The 25,437-nt window shown below is 39.5% G+C and overlaps 1 protein-coding gene across 4 annotated transcripts in view; it reads left to right on the forward strand.

Annotated features, from left to right (window-relative positions):
• The window catches only part of Sap47 (Synapse-associated protein 47kD), a 92,206-nt gene that overhangs the window by 38,451 nt on the left and 28,318 nt on the right, over positions 1–25,437 (forward strand). The gene's annotated exons all lie outside the window — the stretch shown is intronic.

Here is a 25,437-nt window from a genome sequence, read left to right on the forward strand (position 1 = left end):
TCATTTCCACGGTAGATAAATTTGATGGAATTAAACTCTTTATTGGAGTTTATCTTGGATATTTGTTGAGATTTATTATCACGGCTACAAGTCATCGTTCTGATTTATTTCTATACCGTTCCACACTGCAAATTCGATTCAGCATCGAAGTATGGAAAATTTCAAATTCACCTGCAAATTGAAATTTATTAGGATACTAGAGACGCAGAGCTCTAGATTTTCGAACATTTAAAAATTCGAAACTCGCGATTCAAATATCCGACGTTTCAATTTTAGTTTTACGCGAATATGATTTATTATAGAAGAGGTGTACGTAGAAATTTATCGTAACATTTACTATAACAGTGGCGAGTTACTGTTATATCATACACAGTCTGATATGTAAAATTTCAAATTCGAACTACAAATAGAGTTTCGAGTTTTAAATTCGAATATTAAATATTCTGATGTAAACGTTGAACATGCAAAATTTTACACTTTTTCGATATTTTATCATTCAAATTTAATTTTTCGTTAATTCGAGGCAATTTTCATAATGTATCTAACGTATCGAATCCTAATTGGATTCATATTACGTTTCCCGAATACAGGCATTATTATACACGTCATCGTCTCTGATCGAATCAAAAGCACTGTTCGTTCCCATAACCATGAATTAATTGTTCGTTAATGATTTCCGGGATAATAGCTCGAGAAATGATACGTGGTAGGAGTTGTGTCGGTCTTAAAATTAGTCTTGTTATTTCGATCAATCACGGAATTAATCCTTCTGAAGGCGTTGTGAGAAATATTCATGGAACACACCTACGCGTGGCTAATATAGTATAATAGTATTCCAGAATATGATGCCTTTCTTTCTTTCTTCCTTTCTTCCTTTCTTTCTTTCTTGGTGCATGAAATTCTGATATTTCAAATCTGAGAATGTGAATATGTAACTTGGTCGTTCTAATTTTACGCGATTGAATCGATAGGAATAAAAAAATGGCTTCGAATGTACGCTATTGATTAAACATTTTATTGTTGCGTGTATTTATGTTACTCAAGCATGGAAAAGGGGGTAGTCTATTAAAAAACCTATTTAAAAAAATTGACGTGAATTTTTACATTACTACTACATTTACTGTGTTTTTCTTTACATTTTATTGCATTTTTACATTGAATCAAAGCGAAAAATATTTGCGACCATTCAGAGATACAAACAGCCTCATTTTACGCTTTCTTACGTATACCTTACTATTTTTTTTTTAATATTTGCGTAGTAGATTGAATTTATAGCAATTCGAAATTAATATCAGAAAGATGTCAGAAGAAATTACCTTCACTTTAATGGAGTTTTTAAATATTCTGAAAGATAATTGTTCCAAAGTAAAAGAATCGTAACTTGCATTCCTGTTAAACTCTTACGTTTTATGGAACACGTAACGATTCCAAACTTTTGACAAGCAGTGTACGTATTTTGTCGTTTCATCGATCGTCGAAATATTATTCGGATTTTAAACGACGAAGAATACCGCTACATATATTCGTGTGTCATCGCGGCGCCAAATGTTTCTGACTAAGCCGGATATCGCGAGCAACAGAAGATTCGCGTAAATATCGACTATCTGTCGGCATCGAGCGTATTCGAGATCCGTCGCTCCTAAATTCGTCTGATGTCTCCGGTTCGCGTGAATTCTCGACGATCGTGTATCTTGGTTACGACTCGGAGTAGCTTTGCTACTGACTATCGTGATAGACGAGACAAGTTCTTCGTGTTTAAGTTCACGTCGTGGCTTATGAATCTTCCAACGAGAATTATTCTTTCTATATACCAACGTGCGTTTGTTATTCCTAACAATTTTATTGAAAAAATGTATTTTCATCGAGATCATTTTAAATCATTTTTATCGGGTTTATTGCCCCGCTGGGTCGCTAGCTCGGCTACGTGTTTATTTTCTCGGTCGATTAATGAATATCGGGAGAAAAGCATTGCTGTATAACGAAACGGTTCATCAAACCATTTGATTCGTAAAATTTTTATCGCGAATATTTGTGTTCGTCTCTCTCTCTCTTTCTCTTTCTCTCGGTCAATGATTTCATTTTTATTCGATTGAAACGTAAATATTTGCACGGCAAACGTTGCGATTAATCAAACTGGCCGCAATTCGAATCAAGTAATTTTATAAAGGTCCTTAACACGGACCCGTTACACCACGATTTTGATGAAATTCACGGAGCAAACACTGCGGCAGAAATTATACAACCGAGTTCCATGGAATCGAATATTTTTCGCTTTTCCAATTGATCGAGTGTTTTCAATCGACGTACAAAGTTCGTTTCACGTACTTCGTACCACCATTCTTCGCGAACTCCACTTTTTCCACAAAATTTACTTTCATTTCTGAGAAAGTCTCTACCATAGTCTAACTAAATTAGATTATACTGTAACACCAGTAAGTGGTATAAATAATTCAATAAGCCTGAAGTTTATAACAACATCGGATAAACTTTTTCTTCTGAAATTCCATACTTTATACCTATGTATACTTTCACAACATGGAAATGAATGGTCTTTAGTCGTCACAGATTGAGACATAAGCTATAAAGACGTAGTTTCACGCTGTTAACCTCGATACTTTTTCCAATGAAATCCACCCTTAAACGAGGCTTACTCGTCGTTTAATTTTTAACGACCTTCGTTAGAGCAGCCTCGCGAAACACCGCAGGGGCAAGCTGTTGCCCCTAATTAAACGTTCTGCTGTCATAATGAATGAAAGAGACGTGTCCGAGCAAGATGCACGCGTTGAATACGGTATGAAGCCGGCTCAAGCGTTATCGCGATGTCCGGTATAAAAAGCGGCTAGACCGTTGCTCGCATGGTGAACAGAAACCGAAACGACGCTAAAAACGACTGTAAAAATTTTACCGGAAACGTTTCTGAGAACGATCTTATCGTTTCATCCCTTAAAGAGATTCGTAGAATCTATAGTTCTATAACTCTCATTCTCGAATCGAACCATAGTCGACAGACAGGGAAATTGAAATGATCGCTCTCTGTTACCAGTTCATTTTCCATAGAACGCGTTAATTAAAACCGATAATTAACGTATCTAGAATAATTAGTATCGTCATTCCACGCGTCGCTTCGCGCTTTCATCAAAGTTTGCTTGTTAGGAAAAAGCGAAGACGATGTCGTCTTCAAGGTTGCAAGGTCGCAGATGATTCGTCGCTATGAAAGAAAACTTGTATATCTGTATGCAATAGCTAATTTCAAACGTAAATATCAAGTTGAAAATTGTAGGAGCTGCTGCAATAAGGACACACCTCCTCTTTCCAGAATGAACCAACATAAATCAACTCGGAATTAATTAAAATCAAATTACGTTTTGAAACACATAGCGTAACATCGCTCAACTAATATTTGTAGCAACAAACTTTCGCACTTTTGAGCGTGAAATTTCTAGCTTCCTTTCTCTTCCGATAAATGCGATTTAAACATCGAAACTGTCCCTCGTTGCTTGCGTCGCAGTAGCAAATCCTTCGGTTAATGAAATATGGTTTTTGTTACGTTTGTAGGAGATGTCAACAATTTCGAACTTTCGACAAATAAAAAGATAGAAAAATAATAAAGGATTGGGCATTCGCATACAAAATTGTATACTAACAGTTAACGCTGAAATGCTTTTGGTGTAACATCAACGATATAACGTTACGTAAAAGAGATAAAATGGAGACATCGATAATTAACGCAACTTCAATTATAATTTTGCGATGCAACGCTTAGTATTTTTCGCCGCTGCTCGTTTATACGATATCGTTGATCGAGATTGAAAGTTTTCTCGTTACCTTAGAGACAATCTGAAGAGCCGACGACGCGACGCAACGTCCAGTCTTCTTGTCTCTTTTCAACCGATCTCTTTGCCTGAAGCTTTTTACGCCTTCCAAATATCTTCTTTTCCTTTTTTGTACTCCTCAGAACTACCAACCAGCTCTTAGGTCCTTCCCTTATTGCTTCGCTTCTTCCATCGTTCTCGAGCTTTCAAGGAAGAAGATCAAATAATGACCAGCGTTAAATGTCTGATTAAGGAAGAAGCGCGAGCCGACGGAATCCGATTATGATGAAAATGAAATTCTTAACACGACCTGCGACGAAATTGCTATTTTCCTCCGTAAGCTGGAACGATCGAACCGGTGACAGCGCTGATTCTTTTGTCTTTTACCTTCATTTCAGCTGTGTATCTGGTATTCTCGGCATCCTGTTCTTTCCGATCGACGTTCTAATTCCCTCTACACAGCCGTTTCAATCGTGATCTGGAATCCAAAGAACCGATTCCCCCCCCCCCCCCCCCATTGTTTCGATCGAACTCCTCGAACGCAAAGATCGAAATTGCAGAGTGTGAATTTAATTAATTCCCGATTAGCGGATAATCGTGTATCAGCGCCAATCGATCCATAGACCGCAAACACGTGACAGAGCATATCCGTCTGCAAAGGTCAATTCAGAAAGCGATTTGCGTATAAAAATTCGGTAGATACGCTGTTCGCGTACTCTAAAGCGATCCACGGATAGAACGATCTTGCCGGACTTTGATTGCGTCCGTGAATGTTTTATGAATTATTTATCATCAAACATAGCCGGAGTATCGTCACGGTCGCCCGTGATGAGAAAAATTTTTCAACTTCACATCCTATTTCCACTTTCTCTTTGCATACAACCTTCCAACATCTCGTGATCAACGTTTCTTCTTTCCATCTAACTTGGAGATTTTGCCAAGGTAAATAGCAAACAGCAAGAATAGAATCAAGTAGAAGGAACATCGACACAACTGTGCTAAATATTTTCTACCCTTAGCCCGTAATCCTTTTTGCCTTTCTACCCCTGATTCTTCGGTGCCAAAAGTAAATACAACAACGCCTCAATTTCTGTTCCAACCACTTGTCAGTCATTATATGTAATGGCGCACAGTATCGAGGTAACTAGTTTTTGTGGTCAGCTGTAGATCTGGTTCCCAAGGGAAACTGCGGGTCGTGTTCGTTAGACGCCGTGTCGCACCGCTGTATCGAACGTGCTGTGCCCTAGAGAACTGAAGCGTACCAAAGAACTTACGTTCATAGAATTTAAGATTTACGAGGTTCGTTACTTTTCATTCTATTTTGCTGGTTGATTGTAGACCTGGTTTCCATTTGGATTCCTCATTTTGCCGTTCGTCGTTCGTTTCTTCTTGGTAAAAGCGAGATTACGCATTCAGATAAAATACTTTTTTGGGAATCATTAAAATATTTTGAACCTTTAGTGTTAGTTAACGTATCAAGCGCGTAATTTGGCGATCAAACGAAGAAAAATCTGAATTTCTTTTTTCGATTTGACACTGTTCCAATAAATAGAATAGAGATTAATCGGTCCCGACTATTCTTTCGACAACCGTAGCAAATTGTATTTCACGCTAACAAAAAGTCACCGCCGCGTGCATCCCCAGCAGCGACATCGGTACCAAACGATCGACGAACAAACCGAATGAATTTATTTGGTTTTATTAATAAATCGTATTATGATATTATTCATTGTCGGGTTTTTAATTATTTTCTTCGCTTTTATCACTTCATTTATCACTTCAGTCCAATTATCTGTCTCGGTTCCGAATTTGCCAGATAATCGCAATTCTAAACTGATCTTTAATTCTGACACTTGTACCATCGTCTCTATTGAATCAGTCACTAAAAATATCTCTATTTGTCAAATCATGTGGATCAGCGCTCAGGAATCATTTTTCCGACATAAATATAAATAACATTACCAAGTGAATCGCATCAGCTTTCCCTCTTAATTTTCTGTCTTTGCCTCTCGAAGTACTCGCGCAAGAAGAAATCGACGTGCGAAGTACACGTGTAAAGCTTCACAATCGTTCAGATTACACATCGCGAAGTTTCAAGAGCTTGCAAGGGGTGGTTTCGATACTCACTGCTGATCTCTACTGCGATTCTCGAATTCTTTACAAAGTTTTATTTTTTAAAAAAGAACTTCCGATGCTTTAAACCTGTAAGAGGAGAAAAATTGTTTATAAATAATTCTTTCTGCAAGGAGTATTATTTTCAAATATAGAGGAATATCAAAGTTATTTCGTTGTTCTATAGCATCTGTTAATATATTTTCCATAATTTCCATGCATATTCTGCGTAATACACGTTATAATCCAGAATTATGTATTTAGCAGAGGATCGAAACGAGCTTTATGAAGCTTTCTAAAGAGAAAAAAGTACAATCCGATCAATAATGCTCAAAGAACGTAAGAGGATTAACTATTGAGGCACAACATCCAGTGAAAATCCCAACAGATACCACTGGACGACCTTCGAATTCGCCAGACACAACCTCGCCAGCTCGCCTTGAACTTCAAACGCGTTGATGCGCATGATACGCGTTTCGTTTAGTTTGGTTATTGTGCGGCGCTCGTTATCGCAGTTCGTTTGGCGTTAATTAAATTTCTCTCTTTCCATTCCTCTGGCTCTTCTCTTGTCTCTGTGGAAACCAGGCATTCAGGCAACCGTGACATCGTAGTCCGAATATGGAACGAAAACACGGCCTAGAACACGGGTTCCCTGGTAAACTTTCTCGAGGTCGTCTCAACGCCCAGGGAAGCGTCGTCGGTTTCAAGGTTGTACCACGTTAACGGGATTTCGATGAAACATTTCCGTCGTGTCGAACTCGTTCGGAGATGAACGTTTCGCGAGACTTTCGAGCCACGATCGCGACACTAACGAAACCAGCACAAGGACGATTCTTTTTCGGAAGTTAGTTTCTAGAAGATGTTACCGGCTTTGTGGAAACTTTTGTGTCAGTGACGTACAGCGCAGTAATTGGATAAGATTACTTGGACGAAGTTAGGAACACAATGTAGAGAGTTGGACGTTTTCTACGACCATTATTCCTTATTATTTATTATTTACTACTTATTATTACTCTGTCTCGTGTCGTCATGGATTTTGTTTTTAGATAATAAAAAATCGTTAGATTATCGGGAGTAAATAGGTGTTCGTTGTGTATGTGATATACATATATGATAGCAATCGCTAGTACGTCGATAGAATGCAATGTCGAGGGAGACGAGGAAGCACCATAAGCTCTGAGACTTAGCTTGGACAGCACCAGGTTAGAGCAATCGGCTGGCAATCCGATCAGGTGATATTTTTCTCGCTCGATTCAGGTTCTATTTTATGTGTAAGAACAAGGGACACGTGACAGAAGAAAATACGGTTCTAATTGATCGTAGCTCTGACTTTTCTCAGATAATCATAATCGATAGGGCGTTAGAACACGCATACATTGAGATCGAGTGGAATTCCAAGCATTCACGTGAAATGTTAATGACGAAGACGAAGCTCGCGAGGTTGCCAAAAACCTGAAACTACAACGAAATCTCTCGTCTCTGTGCCGACCTACTAACCACCCTTCTTCTATCCACGCATACTCCACATAGTTCAGTTCCTCCGGTGTATCGTGCTTCCATCTTCAACAAGCCAAGGAAGCTCCTTAACAAAGTAAGCCTCTGTTCGATCCAGAGAATGCAACGTGTCTCGTCTTTCTCAGGAAACCGCGGTCGAGGTCAGTTTGGCTTGTACCAGGCGCGTACCGAGGTTAGCCGATCTCCTGGCTCACCTGTTGTAATTAATCCTCATGAAACGCTCTGATATCGAACGAACCAGGAAGAATTCCATCACGAGGCAACAGCTAATAAAATCACATCGGAAATTCGGAAAGAAGGAAGACGGGAACGTGGACCGGGGCCGAACGAACAGGCCAAAAGTATCGACCAACCAGTAGGTTTACCACGTTCGATCTGCCGAGGTCTCGCGAGGGTAAAATAAAGGCGGGGAACAGCGAGACCGAGCAATAGCTTCGCTACAACTACTGCGCCAGCAGCTAACCGGTGCAAATATCCACACAGCGGTTCTATATGGCTGTGCACGACGGTCACGACTACTTCAACCGCTATCACCATCTGCACACACTCGAGATCATGCCAAATATCCGGCCGTCGGTACTCGACCCGCCTCTTTTTACGATCTGGAGCGAGAAGGAAAGAACACAGTTTATTATTTTTCCAGCGTGTTCCGCGAACACGTGACACCTTGGAGAAATGTCACGCGGATATTCTGGATTACCGGTAACCCAAATAAAAGGTGGTCGGTGGCTGGTGTGTCGGCTGTAAAAGATTTGGGCTGGTTTTATAGGATATTCAATTTTAAGAATGTATAGATTTTAGAAGGCAACGTCGACGTCCAGGCGACTTAGGTAAGGTAAATCGTGTAACTCTGCTCTTTCCACGTTTTTCAATTTTAATGTCTAAGTTGACGATTGAGGTGGAGGCTAGGCAAGTTAGTTAATTTTACTAAAATGGACCTGTCAGTTGGCGAGTTGAAAATGTTCTTACGAATTGCACGTGAAATCGACGTCCTTCCGATTATCCCGTGACTTGGAAGGAACGAGTTGTTAGGTAACTTCACGTTAATCTTCAGTTTCATACATGTTAACATCGGTTCTTTAAACTAAGTCGACTTCAGAACATGTGCCACTTTACGTATTCATGTTGCATTAAGTACGCTCTTGTAGTCGAGTCAGTTGAATTCAAAGAACTTTAAGCCGACTAAAGAGGCAGCGTAAACGCTTGTAAATTCCAACGTTAATTTTAATAGCTAGTGTTTGTAATTACGATATCATGCAGTCCTCTAATATGCAGTCCACGGAGCTGATCGTTAGATTATTAAATGTAGTGAAGCATCGCTGAATATTAAAGTACCGGGAATTACAATTGCGATTACTCTCGAGTTCCAAAGCTTTTCGACATCTTCAATCGTAAATTTGAAATCGCATCGAGACGATACTAAATTACAGTCTCCTTCATTTTCGCATCCAACAGATTCCTGACATAGAACGAACACCAGTTTTCGACGATATCTCGTACCCGTAGGAATTACAGTATCCGTTGCAATCTCATTCGAGAGATAACAAACAGATCTACGGTACAATGTGTTCCAACCATTTATGTAATATCCTTCGGTGGTATAGCTTAATCCGTGTCGAGTTAAAGGTGGCTTATTATCGATTCGCCCCAATTGTATGCGTATACCAAAACGTGAATCATATCGCCGGTTGAGATCATCTTCCCCCGCGAATTTAACTGGAACACGTAGATGTAATTGAAACCCACGCCGCAAGACAGTCGAAGCAAATTGTTGCCAAACTACGAGATGGATCGATCTTAGGATTGTTAATTCCGATTACATCAATTATCCGCGTGTCTCAAAGCGCAAGACTGTCGAGCACATAACTCGCGTATTGCGGATGTCGTCCCCATCGATGCGTTTAAACGTATTATCTTCGATTATGTCGTGTACACCGAAGTTGCGTAGATTTCGTGCACCACGCTGTACATAGACTGCGTTTCCTCGCTGGATTTGCAACTTCCAACCGCATTCTTTGCATGTACCTCCTGCCCACCCATGTCACGGGCTGCGTCTAATCGAAACACTCCGTCGCTTCCTTTCATACGATTGAAGTGAAAGTTGACGCGACAAACTTTTAGATACATGATTGATCGTCTTTTTCGTTTAATCTTCGTACGGAATCTATACTTTTTCTTCTTTTGCCATAAATATAATTCAAATATTGCTGGTGTCTCCTTATTGCAGCGATCCTTTCAATTTAGAACCAGAGTGTGGAAATAAAATTATATTTAAGTATATAAGGAATCTTATTTAAAAATAAGACAAAGTACATAGAATAGGGTAAAATAAGTTCTAAGTAGACGCTTTTGATTAAAAAATTGGTAATTTCTTCGCGTTTAAATGTAGGCTTCTGATCTAGAACTCGTTATTACGAGAAAAGAATTCACGGAAATAGCAGTTCGAAATTCCTTTCCGCTTGCAATATCTCCTTCAAGAAGAATTATCCGCTTTGACGGAACTAACCGGGAAAAAATTGATGGAAGAATTTGAGAAATTTTCCTCCCTGATACCAGCCGTTCCGCACAAATATTTGTCATCGCTTTCCCGTGCACGCTCTACAATAACCTTGTGCAGTGAAATGGCTCGGCAGTGGTTGGTAAAAAAGACACGCGAACAATATGGACAAAGGAACAACCCGAGCTGTGCTTTAAACACGGAACAGTCGTCAATCTAGCCAAGGGCGGAAAACATGGATCGTATGTTTGCACACACGCTGTCGCGGCGCATCGTCGTGCATAAAGCATGCCACGCGAGATATAACTTGGCGCGATATACGCGACACGCCAGTGGCTACTCGGTGCTTCGAGTGGCGTGGTTGATCTTGAAAGCGTTTATCGGAGGGCCAAGGAGACGAGAAAGGGGCGTGGGATTATGAAGATGCTCTTAGTAATCGACACCTTGAAGGTACAAGAAGATCAAGGGGGTTGCGTGACGTCACACGACATTCATCTGGGTCAGGACAGGCTACGACCCAGTTACAGGTCAAGCCGAACCTCTCTTACTAGCTCTGACTCACTTTTCTTCCCCCTCTTTCTCTCGCCTAACTACTATCATGCAAGTTTTCCGCGCCGACCAACCTGCAGGAAGCGGATTCCTCGATAGAGGCTGGTTTCTCTTCGAGGAAACCGAAATTTCGTTGTCGTTCCGAGCCAGGAAATTGAATTCGCGGAATTCCTTTGAAACACGTTCACTTTGTATCGTGACCTGCGCTCCCCTTCATCCACAAATTTCTCTGTGCACCTCTGTGTCCTCGGTTGACCCGTTTCAAGTTATTCACGCTAATTCGTGGCTCGGTGTTGCGGCCGCGATGTGATTTATAACGCGTGTGTTTAATAGTGTACACACGACGCAACGGTTAATTGCTCTCGAATCGCTCCTCCCATTTGTGCGCGCCATTTAGCAGATCGATGTAAAACATCGACGCGAAATTTTCGTACTTGCCGACGGTATCGAAAAACCCACCTCCTCGTGCGGTTCGACCGGCCCAGTTCTCCTCTCTCTTTCTACGTCCTGAATCGTTAAATTTTCTTCACGCTTATACGGACACACGTCGCACGCAAAGAACTCTTTCGCTGGTGCCTCGCTGCTGTTGCTTCTGCTGTTGACTGGGAAAAACAGAATTCGATATGCCGGCGGCAAAAGCAGCGACGAGATAAATCGAAATCCAAAGGAAATAAAGCGGCGGCGAACTAGGAACGTGCATCCGTTTGAATATTTCACGCATCGTAAACTTTACTCGAACAGTACAATGCGAAATAGTACACACGTTCGACTAGAGTTTACATCGTAGCAATGCGAGTGATCCATGTCGGAAAAGAACGATCGTACGGCGATGTTCTTGCAAATGAATCTCCCATTCGTTAAACGAGATAGTTAGGTTGGTAAGCTTCTCACAGTGAATTGCAAATTCGAAATAATCACTGTGAATTCGATAGGCGTTTTCTCGAGGGAAAGGAGGTTAATGAAATATTCGAGGAAGAACCGACCGATTGATTCGTTGATTTCACGTTAATCCAACGAACGTAATCTCGTTCGAATGTGAAGTCTTACAATGGTGTGGTAATCGATTTGTCCTCGAATTGGTCGCCCGAGTGTCGACACGAATGATTCACCAATTCGACCTGCTTTGGTCGCGTCTTCTCTTTGATTGCACTCCTCCTTACCGTAGCTGGTGCTCTATTTCTCCGCGCTTCTGTTTTCTCGATGTCCACTCAGAATTCGTCGCCGTAAAAATTGCGAAGCTTTGAACGAAACGGGAGCAAGGGTTTTATCCTCGTTTAAACGAAGTCGCAACTTTTCGCAGCAGCCGTTTTGCTTGTATTTTGTCCCCTCTTTTTCTAAATGTTTCTCTTTCCGACAACATCGGAGTAATCGAATGTTTTAATTCAAGTCTTCCAAGAGGAAAGTTCGAGTTCTCTGGCTGGTCAGCAGTGTGATATCGGAAGTTTATTCGTTTGAAGGCCTGTTATCAACCGGAGGTTCGCGTTTTTCGTTGGTTACCACGTTCGTTAAAATGCAGCTTGCGTAACCAATTAGCCCCACAAGGCTGAAATTCTCTTAATTATGCCGTTGCTTCGTCGACATTTTGTTTTCAGTCGCTCATTAAATGTTCCAATAACGAGAGAGGAGAATGTGTCTATCATGAGCACTTGAAACATCAGCGTGATCTTTGCACTTCAGTGAAAATGTTATCGTATCCTGAATAATCGAGGAATAATTGTAGTGAAATCGCCTCTTTTCGATTCTTTGTAGAGAAATGATCGCGTACTTGCTATCTTACAACAAGCATTCTTTCGATCTAGTATCAGAATTATTTATTTATTTATTTATTTACGGGATAAACCCTTTGATATGATAGATCAACATAGGAGATAGAAAACAAAGAAAGGAAAAAAGAAATAGAAAGGGAAGTAAAAAGAAGCAGATGATGCAAATATGCAAATAAAAAAGAAAGAAGATGGGAACAGATAGATAAGATATAATAAGACAAATACACAGTATAAAAGTGTAAAGAAAAACTGCAACATAATATTATCATAGAAAACGCTCAAGAGAATATCAACTGTGTTATATATTGATCATACGATTTATTCAATTATAGTAATCATACAATGTACGATGTTGTTGTGTATGACAGAATAAATGACTTCATAAGCTTCTTGATAATACATCAAGGAACAGCAACTGTAGGATATCCGGATCAGTCGACAATACGTTCAGTTGTTTTGCTAATGAAGATCATATCAAATATCATTCTTCTCTTGTCGAGTGTCGGAAGAGTTTGAACTATTAAGAGGACACTGTCACAATTGTAAGAATCAAACGGATGCGCACTATGTTTGTGCCAGCCAGTCTTAAAAATTTGTGTGGGAAACTTTCGATATTATGGTGGTGAGATACACAATACGAAGACTATAATATTATTTAAACGAATACTTCGCACGAATTCTCTCTTGCATCTCTCTTGTTTAGTTTTAACACGATTGTTTGGTAGTTAACAGGATAGCATACCAGGCGTAAATTACATTTAAACTGATTCTGAACATCTCGTCCAGTTCGACCTCGACCTCGAAGTTTTCCGCCTAATCAACTCCTAAACTCCACTAACGCTCGATGCGAAACGAAATTTGCTAAACACCAGTTCCACGCAGACGCGTGTCGATGTAAATCGAATCATACGCTTCCCTAAGGATCATCAAACCCGGTAGTCACATTGTCGAATATTCGAGAGGCCATCGAGGGGACGTTAATGGGATATTGAGACAACGAATAGCGAAAGAACGAATAGAGAGAGTCTTTTTAGCCTCGTAATTGGTCGCCGTCCAAAAACAGCACGGGCTATTTTCCAACGTTCCGTTCGTAACAATGTTTTCAGCTCTAAGAACGTGGCAGACAGGGCAGAAGCTGCAGCGGAATCTTTATGTGGCATATAAGAGCAAGGAGATACAAGTTCCACTAAGAAAGAGGCCCGTACCTTCCGTCTAGACGAAAGTTTCCCCGTAAACGAGCTGCGAGAGTGGCGAGTTTCTCGTTAAGCGCCACTCTAGCCGCATCTTACGCCTAAATTATTTCACGGCATCTGCGCGTGTCTCATGACCAGATACCGCCACGTAATGCGACGTTTATATTGAACAATATCGTTGGAGAATAGTTGCTCGCACAATGATAGCGAATATAAATAGCGTCGTGTTCATGCTGGAGCATTTCGTGAATAGATTGCAAGCGGAACACAAACATGTCAGAATAAGGCCTTTGGTATATAATGCGGATCGAGATATAGCGAGGTCGTAAATTAATCTATCGGTAATGACTAATGTCACGAACTCTAGATCCACCGTATGTATATACTGCTTTGTGGATCACGTAAGCAACAAAAACGACGACATATGATTAATGGTATTTTATTTAGAAATAGAAGAAGTGCAAACATTGATTACTATTTGTAATTATTTTATTAATTATTACTTGCAAATTGAACGATCAGCAAGCGAAATTAAAAAATTATATCTACATTTCGATTTCGATATCTTACGGGAAATACATCTGTTGAGGTTATTAGATGTATGCGAATACAAAGGAACACGTGGATAAATTGTAAGGTAGAAAATATATATTTTAAAACTAAAGTGTAAATACAAAGTTCGAAATATAATATGAGCTGATGCCTGTGTACCCTGAAGTACACCCTGAAGCCAAAGTTGCCTGTGTACAGTTTATGGTTTACCTTCGACGCAGTCTTTTGTCTATAGGCTGTCGATGGCTTAAGTGCTTGAGAAAACTGAAAGACCAGATGTAGAGTTTTCCTAGAAGTGATGATCACTTCAATAACATCGATTCTGTATTAATCACCAATTGGTGTCGATTCTATTTAGTTTAAGTTAACTCGGATTGGGTTGGGGTTAGTTTTAATTTCAAAGTTCATTTTATTGCAATTCGTATTCCACCCTTCACGTGATGAAGATCGTCAATGAAATTTATTATGAAATAAAATGCACACTACAAATTAAAATTAAATACTTTGAAACTAAGTAACTCAAAGCTGATTCGGTCTTTTGTGATCACCAGCGATCCATGTCACGCTAACGAGAGAAATGTTCTCCAGAAAATTCCTTTATACGATCCTTTCAACAATTTCTACCAGTTCACTTGTCCTCGCGCTCGAAACGTTAATTGTGAACGGTAATTTCCGTTCTAATTAATTTTGCGACTCGCTCGTATCGTAGCCTAGAATCCAACGTCTTTTGAACGAGAAGAGTAGAAATTCGTTATTTGCCAATAAAACTAAAATCTTCCTACCATAAACGATCATAGTTCGTGATATGTTCGCAAACTGTTCGCGAACATCAGCCTGATAATATATGGTCAGTCTGGCGGACAAAAATACATAGCGATGGAAACGGAAACGACGTATCGCAATTACGATTCGACCTCGATACGATCGAAAGAAAGATTCGTTGAGGAGAGAACGGTGATTCTCTGTTGAAACTTGCAAATAGACTGTTCGATCGGCTGTAGCCGATATTTGTACGCTAGGAAAATGAACGACATTACGTAGCAGAAAGTGACGAGGCGGAGATCCTTTCAACGGATGCACGATGTGTACGATGGAAAATGGTCGGGCAATGGTGGAGAAGTAGGTCGTTTATTATCGTGACCGGGAACTTTCCCAAACGTGCAAAGATTTACCGAAGGAGGGTGAAAATGGATGAGAAGGCGGAATAAATAGAACGATTGAAGGTTTCTGTTTTTATCGTTCCCCTTTGGGGAGAGGACTTTGGGGAGCATAATCTTATTAGCCGAACATTTGAAAATTTTCCTGCAAGATAGATAGAAAATTGATGTTTCTTTGTAAAATGCAAAGATCCTTTTTCGGGATATATTCAAGCGTTTGTAAATAAGCGACTGATGGAAGTCCACTTCTCTTCATATAAAATATTATGTTTCCTTTAAAATTATACTATTCACTAGAAAAAACATTTTAACAGAAGAAACGAATCAAGTGCGATGGGTGGAATATTTATATAAAGTATTTAAGGGATGACCATAGAATTGATACTTGACTTTTATCTGGCAGTTCGGTTTTAGCTTTGTTTTATGTTTGTAAACTGTAAAAATAATTTCTAAGCCATCAGGTTGAAATAAATAAATACACGAAGAACGCTTTTATTTCAATTGCACGGAGAAACATTTATGAAACGAGATTATAAACGAAGTTCATTATTACCTTTCCATTGTATATTTCAAAGACACGCGTTCGATCGTCGCACCAATTAAAGCCTATACGCGTCAATCGCGGTTCAATAACCGCCACTAAAAACCATCAAAACTCGTATACCTACCGCTTGTCAACATGCAAATGCATTGGAAAAATTGTTCGCGCACCACATTCTACAACAGCAACAACGACACGCACCTTTAATCGTCGCCTACCATCGCGAACGCGTTCTACCATCGATCACGTCATTCAAAAATGCTACGCAATTTATGTATGAAACACGCTTCGTCACCATAGGACAGTTAGCCGAAAATAGCATCGGATCGAAGGAACTTTTGGGCGGTTGACACTCCAGGAGAGACAAACAACTACAACTTCATAGTGCATCGAACGCGATGCATTTAACGACAAACTTGTCACACGGATACGATGATACAACGTGTGGAAAGTTGCCGGTGAATTGGCAGGGTAATCGAGTTTCCGTGCTTGGGTAATGGTTCGTCGATGCCGCTAACGATGGCGACTGATGCAATTTCTCTGGTGCATTCGACGCCGCTGAATAGAATTAATTCGACGTTCAAAAGCGTTGCCGGCCGTTATTATTCTCGTTCAGCTGCATGGCTATTTGGAAGCAAACCCAGGGGTGAACAAAGAGTAATATAAACAAGAGAGGAACGACCCCTGATATCCTCGGGGCTCTTCCATCTTGCTATTTTTCACGTTGCTGGTCGACAAGCATCTCTGACAGACGCCGGGAGCGGGTGTACGACCTGGGAATTCCCACGGTGAAGCTGCTTCGACTTCCCAGCCAGGGTCACGGGAAAAGATCTCGTCCTATTCCACTGGAGTTTCTCGTTCGTTGTACGCCTTCACCGTCTCGTTCAAGTCTCGTCCAGCTCTTAGCTATATCTTTATATATTCTTCTCTTTTCTCCGTTTCTTCTTTTTCTCGCTTGAACTCTACCTTCCACCATACTAAATTTATTTGTAGATGTAGCGTTTGACGAGTAGAATCCAAAAATACTAATTTTATCACGAGCGGATCGTTAGTTCGAGCTTCTCGGAAGCCAAAGTCAGATGCGATTAATATTCAACGTTTCAGGAAACTTAGGATCTACTAGCATAAATTTATTTATTACAGAGAGTTTCAAGGTAAATTTTAAAAATCGATCCTCGTAATCGTCATGTTTCTTCGCATTTCGATTTGTAATGTTCATTAGCATAGTCCCTGAACGAGTTAAACGTTGCAAAGAAGGTTAGAAATTCTCTGCACCCTAAGACGAAGTTCGGCTCTCTTGTACTCTTCTTCCCTTCTTGTTGCCCTTTACGCCTTGAAGCGTTTCTTCAACGAGATGTACTACTAGAACGACGGTTGTTCGAACTGGGTTAAACTCCGGGGGCGAATCGAACCGCGGATCTTCGGTAATCGATGAAGCAAAACTGCGTGGAATTCGGACCAATAACGAGTTTGTGGCGCGAAGAATGCCTGTGCGCGCTGCGAATCGTTGGTCGTGCGAGTATCGCGGACGAAATTAAAAAATCGATCTATAGCGAGGACTGTTTAATAGTATTCGAGCACTGAAGCATTCAACAGTTCTCGTATGTTTCACATAAGATAATCGGCCTAATTGTTTGTAAAGCGGTGCTCAATTATTAATGTATTTAAACGGACAAGTAATTGGAATTTATCTCGTCGATACGATATAGATGTACACGTTACAGCACAGATTAAAACCAATTGAAATATTCGTGCCGATACACGATTGTTATTATACTTCGTTTCGTGCTCGCTGATAAACGATTACTTTGTTAGAAGCATCTTTATGTCTGTACTTTATGGGCTAAGGAAATATCGTGTCTTTGTTACGAACGACTTTGAGTTGAAACTATGCCAGACCACGGACGTTTCATCGTTATCATTCATGTTGCTCGAGAAACATCTTATAGTTGCGTGATCGCATTTGCCACGGTTCGTAAGGTCCGACTATGCACCGACTGCTACTACTGCCAGCTACGCTTCGCTTCTTGCTACTTACTGACTTGTATATACAATTACTTGTTACGGAACTAAAGTTTCAATTAAAGTTATTTTTCAACTTTTTAACGACTGGCAAATCTCGTTTTACATTTTTCAAATGCTGCGAAGGAACTACACGTTGTGTGTAATAGTGTAAGAGCTGAACAAAGTGAGTGTCAAATTTACAATTTCTCCATTTGCAATCTCATTCGTATTTCTCCTATTGATAAGTATGAACACTGCAAAAATCATGTTAATTAACCATTGCTATCCCTATTATAATTTTCGATACTGACTTCGTTACGTCTTTATCACTGTGATATTTAATTCTAAAATTTATGGAAACAGTCAGCATCAAAAGATAGGAAACAGATAGATTTTCAAAGTATTTTCCATCGTCGATCGATTAATTATAATGCAAGATTTCTACGCGATTAGTTAGATTAATAGAGAGAAGCGAAGTAAAGTATTTTAGCCGACGATACTACACAGAATAGTATCGCTAATCTTGCTTCCACTTAATTGCTTGAACATACGGGTTGGAAGGTTCAAAGCTTAGTCAAGCAATAATTGAAACCCGTCTTATCTATATCTCACATGCACTCAATGAATACTTAAAATTCTCTACACTTACATTTCCCTCGACTACTGACCAGACAAAGTATAACTCGTTGTCAGATTCACAGTTAATCAACGCCACACTGCTATAAGTCGAAAAAGATAAAGGCTAAACGTTGTACGTCGACGACAAGTAATGTCACCGTTTAAAATAAACTTCAGGCATATCTAGCGATTGATTCAACAAGCAAACACGAGGTACCAACCCCATTACCGTTACGAAGCGAAGAAAGCGACGATAGGGTGAAACGTTATACCTCGCGCGACCGCGCTCATTGATTTTTCTCCAGTGAACTTGCTGGTCTGACTACGTCCGGTCTATACCACTGCCGTTACGTTCCACTTTCTGTTTACCGCGATTAGCTTACTTTCGCGTAATCATATCAACATGGTAGCTTTCATTTCTGGTCTCCACATCGATTACGAACGTTGTTAGAAAATTATCGTTTTAGTTCCAATTTCGACCCATTGTTCAGTTTATAGTTTGACATGACACGTAGCGCAACCATTGGGTATAGGTCGGACTTTAACGATGTGTGACTCGTCGTGTTTCATTACATAGCTCGTTAGTACTAGCTAATGGTGTCCTCTTGGAAGAAACATAAGTCCAGTCGTCGAAGCACGTTATCCCTGATCGTCCCACGTACAATTTCGAACGGTAACTCGGGATAAATGTACGATTTTCGCTCGCTTAACTTTTATGATATTTTATTACAGCAGAAAAGTTGCTGTGTGTTACGCTTATCTATAGCGTGATTTGGGTTCAGCTCACGCGTCGTTAAAATTTATTCTCCTTTATTAAGACATAGAAGGGAAAAAAGTGGGAGAAGCCAGAGATTATAGAATGTTGCTGTTTCTGGAAAATTGTCTTCTTAAAATATTTTCCAGAGATTAATTACGCGCAAAGCTAATTACGAACTATCTCAGTTAGTGTCGTTTCGTTTTACTATACGTCTTTCTGGATCATTCTTAATTATATCCTGTTTTTTCATCGTTAACAAGTTCCTGATATTGAAGGAACGCGAGAGTATCGTTAAACTTGCGTAGTTCTAATTTTCTGCGAATTTAACAAAATGTCAGTTTTCTTCAGTTTCGAATATAACGGACAAGACAGTTTAATTAACCAGGACAGTATAAGTACTCGGAGAAGGTCACTTACGGCTATCGTTAATCAACTACACGGTAAATTTAATACTGCAATAATATGGTTAAAACGAAGGATTCGCAACGACCGTGTTAATCAATTTATCCCGCAAGAGGAAATCATTCACAAGCTTAATCGGACGTTTATTCCGTTAAGAAATCGATCCAGTAACTGTATGACCCAGAGACGATGAGATGTGGATAAACGCAATAAACCGAGTAATATTATTCACTGTGGGGGTGCAGCTGCGAGGCTCTCGCGCCAATTATGAAAAACGGAGACATTGTCGAGGATCCATAAGAAAATTATCCGACGGGATTACAAGAAGAAAGCTAGAGGTTCGTGACGTTAGCGAGCCGTGTCGTCTGGTACCGTGAGAGAAAAAGGGAAATACCAGTCCAGCGCATAACAGTGACACACAAAGGAGGAAGAGAAAGAGGAAGGGAACGGGTGAGAAACGGTTTTCCCTCGAGACGAGGAGAAAATCGTAAATGGAGCTTTCTCTATCAGCGACGGATATTACGTCAGGGACGAGGTACCGCCATCTCTTTGGCACTTGCTTCGCGGATCAATAGGCCTGTTCTTGGAAATGTCTCTCGTCAACGATCGCCCCGCGAGAACACTCCCTGCTGTCGTTTCGACGTTTGTCCCGGTTGAAGATATCCTCGAGCATCATTATTCACAGCAGGGCTATTTTCTTCGCAGTAGAAAAGTTTCACTATCTTGGAATCTTGCGCGTTTAACGAATAAGTAAAATTCGATGTAGAATCGTGATGAAAATTTATAGATACAATGGCTCGTGGGTAGACTATGGATTTTTATTAAATAAAAATAGCAATTAAATAGAGAGAGATTCGTTTTACTTATTAAAAATTATGGCGAGTTTTCTGTATATAGATATGTATATATCATATATCTTTGCATATCGTATACATTCTGTACGTTTGTGCGTCTTCAAATTTTGCATAAATTCATACAAATCTGTAGTCTACTGGTGATAGTATTTCGACGCTTATATAGAAAGCCTTTTCAGTAGAAAATTTTCATACATGTATATCGTATGTGTTATGTAAAACATTGTAAAGAAGCATAATGTCACCGTCGCGATTATATCATATCTCACCAGAATGTTAATGGAATTCCAAAATGTTTTGAACTACATACATAAAACTTTCTACAAGTGACCGTATATTTTCACGAGCCACTGTACGTTCATTTCGTGATACCGAACGAAAAGTATCGTAAAATTCGCTTCTGGTAATTTTCCATTTTTTTGATTCGTGTCCGAGATAAAAGTTAGAATTTTTTTCTCTCATCTCCTTTTTTAATTTTTTTTTTTTTTTTTTTTTTGTGAAGTTCCCAGAGCAGTCGCAAACTTTTATAACCGCGAATGCGTACATTGTAATTTAACTGGCGCAGATCTCGAATGAAACGTACCGAGAGTTCGGTCGAGAAATATAAGTTGGACAGCCCATCACGGATCAATAAGTCGGTCCGTTGCCGTAACGGATTTTCCCTGGTCTGCTTGGAAATTTCTTCGTGCGGTTTCCTTTCCTTGTTGCTCGTTGTTACTGCAGCTGCTGTTGAAAACGATGTTTTTCAACACGCGTTGCGCTTGCGGCGAGTGTAAAAGCGCCATGGACGTAAAATGATTAAAGGTGGCTTGGTAATATTGCGAGTCAATTACTGTCAAGGCTCGCACTTCGATCAATAGCCGTTCTTGTAGCTGCGAGGCTCTTTCTCTGTTAATCGTTTCAGCAAAACATTTTCACGCGTTTACGTGACTCACATGGCCGGAAATAATTTACGTGAATTGTATTCGCTAGAGTAAAAGCTCGCTTATTCACTTATCCGAATTTAGAACTTATTAGACTGTTAATTATTCAAATGGTAACTCTTCTTTCTGGATCAATGATTTAGTCCTGGTAATGGGAATTCTTGTTTAGAATTATAATATCGTTAATATGTGTTTGTAATAATTAGCCTATCTCATTAAAGGTCATTGATTTTCATGTCTCATTTACGTTTCCCTTTGCAAGCTTCGTTCGAATAATCATCGATAATCGCGACATTCATTATTTCCAGTTTATCTGAATTAATTATCTTACGGTTGTTTTATATCATCGTTGTTCTCACGTGTATGTAATATTTAAAATATGGCGTAGACTTTGTATATCATGCAGAAGATAGATTTAACGTGTAACGCATTTTGTGTCAACTTCCAGCGTATTATCGTGTTACCTTTCGAAACAGAAAACAAGACGCAACGCTATTGACAGTTGAAATTAAAAGCAAATACAGCGAAGGGAGTATCGCGGTAGTTTGCTCGCATGTTACAACTATTCTTTAAATATATAAATTGAAAAACTTCTGATAACTTCATTTCTTTATGTTTCAAACTTAAACTACGTCTAAATGTTCTTATTACTTCTACGAAATTACTGCTATGTAAGATAATGAATATTATCCTTCGCGAATATAATCGAATTCGTTTTACATCGTTGTTCTAACTTATAAGGAACATAATAGGATCTTAAATTGCATATCAAAATTATTATTTCACTTTATTCGATACAAACTCTTACGAAATACTATTATAGTTCGCACTATAATTCGTTTGTAATTCCATTGCAAGGAAATTTCATTGAAAGGATGAGTCAGTGGCAGTGATAAACATTTGTGGTTACGTAACCAACTAAATATTACAACAAACCAACAATTCCCTTTCCACGAACGAATTGAATTTCATAGAACTGTCATGCTCGTACTTCGAATACAAATGAAAGAGAAATATTATTCAAGCCAGCGCGGATCTTATTGTCGGTAGAATCAATCTTGTTGTCTCTAGACGTCGTTTCAACGCACAAGTGGCTATAACCCAGCAAAAATGGACATGTACTTCCCTCGAGACTTGTCTGGATATTTCATACGACGTACAATTACCTTCACTACTGTGCCTCGTAATTTACCCCTTTAAAAATTAACAACCAATTTCACTATCTCACCCTTGCAAGCCCTTTTTTTCTCAATTTTTATCCTTAAAACCGTACAATTTCATATCGATGTTACCGATTGATCATTCGAAAGACAAAATTTATTCCTTCGGTAATCATCAAATGGATTCTCCTTTCGTGTATTCTCTTGATTTAAATCGATATTTAAAAAATTTTGTGTATTATCTTCACTACTGTGTATCGTAATCTTTATTTTATAATATCCATTTTGGTTTCATTTTCTGCCGTTAAATACGCGTGTAATAACTCGTATACGATTGGACATCGATCACGTAGATCGATCTTTCCAAGACACAGTGAAGCTTCAATGGTCATCGAATGAATCTTTGTTTCCACAGATTCTCTTAATTTAAATCTGTACTTTAAAATGTACATATAGAAGATACGTTATAGTATTGTTACACGACGACAAAAGCTCTTCTATTTCTTGTTACGTTTTCTGTCATTGTCCCCTTCGTGGTTCTGTGTTTGAACTTGACTTCGTCTTGCTGCTATTGTCAGTGCAAAACCAGTGTCGAGTGTTCTCGACAGAGAAATGAAGTAGACGCATTTATGTGTCCCTCTTGGGAAAATCGTAGCTCTTCTGGCTTTCCTTTTTCCGTTTGCATTCGACGTTGTGTGAAGCGACGCAAAACATTATTTCGTTAATTATAAGCGATACTCCCAGTCAGTTTTTAAAATATTCAAAAAAGTGATAAAGATATACTGAGACTAGATGAGATTAAATAATCGACAGGAGGTGGTTCTACGTGTGAAAATAAATGGAAAATGCAGAATAACGTTTTTCTCTAGACGTTTTGTTTCCGAGAAAAATAAATTTGAAAGTTTATCATACGCGTGTACTAGGTCGATTCTTAATTAAACATGGTCTTTTCTTTTTTCCTTTCCATCTTCTTTAAAATGAAATTCCGAACGGAAAATTTTTACTCTACATTTTCGACTCATCTTTACACGTGGAACAACCTCTTGTCGGTTATTTAGTACCGTCCAGTCGGGAATTAACCATGTTCAGATATATTTGATAAATTTTGAAACTGGATTTTCTCGAAAATTAAACCTTAAATGAAAACATTATATTCCATATTTTATTCTTATTTTTCCCATGAAAAATCACCTCGTGCTCGCTTATATTATTCGTTGTACGTTATTCGGCCGCACCATGTATGTACTTACTTGTATTGAATGTCAAAATCAAATAGGAAGAAAAGAAATATTAATATAAAATTGTATCGAATTTTAAAATTGCTCTTCTGTAAAAATATAAAACATGAAAGATATAACTTATTATAGTCTGATAAATATTTCAAACGAAATAATCATTCTCAAAGATTTTTGAAATTTTTCTAATGAAGTTTTGGATTTATTTGATACGAGTTCTCCTATGTGTCCTAACACATACGAATTGGGCTATACACAAGGGAAGTGCATTACGTAAAAGACCAAGCGATACACTGAGCATTGGGAATGGAAAATAGGTCGTCACGCATCTGTGACAGAATCCAATAGACACAAGTTTTTGGGTGAAGGTCGGTATGAGCTTGCTGAAACTGTAGTCCTTGCGTTCGTATCGCAATATCGCATGTATAAACCGAGCGAATTAATAGAATTAGTGATAATCGGCTGTTATAAATCTCTCCTTTCATAATTTGTATCGCGTCATCGTTATTAAGAGCCTTTCAGCGTTTTAGCACACAACTCCGAAGAAAACGATATTATTTACGACCGTCTGCGTTTTCACCTTGTTCCGTCACCTTTCCTCACACTCCATTCGAACCTAAAAGCTCCTGCAAACTCTGTCGACACGCCGGTGCTTTTCATTGTCGAGCCGAAACTTTCCTGGTAAATTTTCCTTCGAGTTCAAATTCACCGGGGACAGGTGAACTCGCGAGAACGATAAGAGTTTGAAATATGAAAGGTTCCCTTGGAAGGTTCCGCTACAACTCGAAGAAACTATCGATTGGTCGAAATTGAATACAACCACGCAAAATGCGTTAAAGCGACTATCTGACCGTGAAAAAGTCATAGCACCAGTCTAATATCGCTTAACGTTCAATTATTTCAATTACTATTGATACTATTATTTCAGTAATTGTTTGTTCGTCCAGTCGCGGGGAGACGCGGTCGCGTTGAAGCGCGTCAACGGGAGTCGTAAATTCCCGTTACGATTGCACGAATCGACACCACGAGCAGGGCGATCCCCTTATTTCTTTTGGGATAATAGGGGTGTTTGGTTTTGAATATAACTGGAATTTGTATATATTAATATATACATTTATTTACACTGGATTACAATAAGTATTACGTGGACCGAAATTGTTTGATTTCGTCGTGTCGGAAAGCACCGTGATTGACCCGAAGGTTGATCGATTTGATAGATAGAACACCGAGAACTTGACTGACTGAGTTATGTTACAACTTGACTGCCCGATGAGTGAAATAACAGTAGACTTGACTGCCCGAGGGGTGTTAGAACAGTGAACTTGACTGTCCGAGAAGAGTTAGAACAGTAATAGACCCGTCTCGTACTATTTAGGAAGAAAGCTCGATGTGAGTGTACCCTTGTTGAACTAAGAACGCGGATTCGTTGTTCACACTTTTCGGTAGAAAAGTGAGGGTAACGATCCGCGATGCTCATTGGTTCTAGCCAATGTTAAGAAACAAAATACAAGGAAAAAGTCACCTGCAGATGTGGCTCATGGGTGCCCTTGTTCCTGGGGAAAAACCAGCTATTTCGCTGGGCACATCTGCTTTCTCCGTAATCAGTAAGAGCGTGCAAGAAACCGAAGGACTATTTAAGGGACCATCCATAAACCGAAGATATTTGTGTGAATAGAGTTGAATAACTAACAGAGTTATGGTGGTTCCTTGGGTCTATTGTGGGTCAGTGTGACGATGGGTAGGCCTCGGCGGCCTGACCGTGAGGGACGTCGCACGGACCATCTCGCGCG

Source organism: Bombus fervidus, chromosome 7 (assembly GCF_041682495.2).
Source record: "Bombus fervidus isolate BK054 chromosome 7, iyBomFerv1, whole genome shotgun sequence".
Classification (NCBI taxonomy): Eukaryota; Metazoa; Arthropoda; class Insecta; order Hymenoptera; family Apidae; genus Bombus; species Bombus fervidus.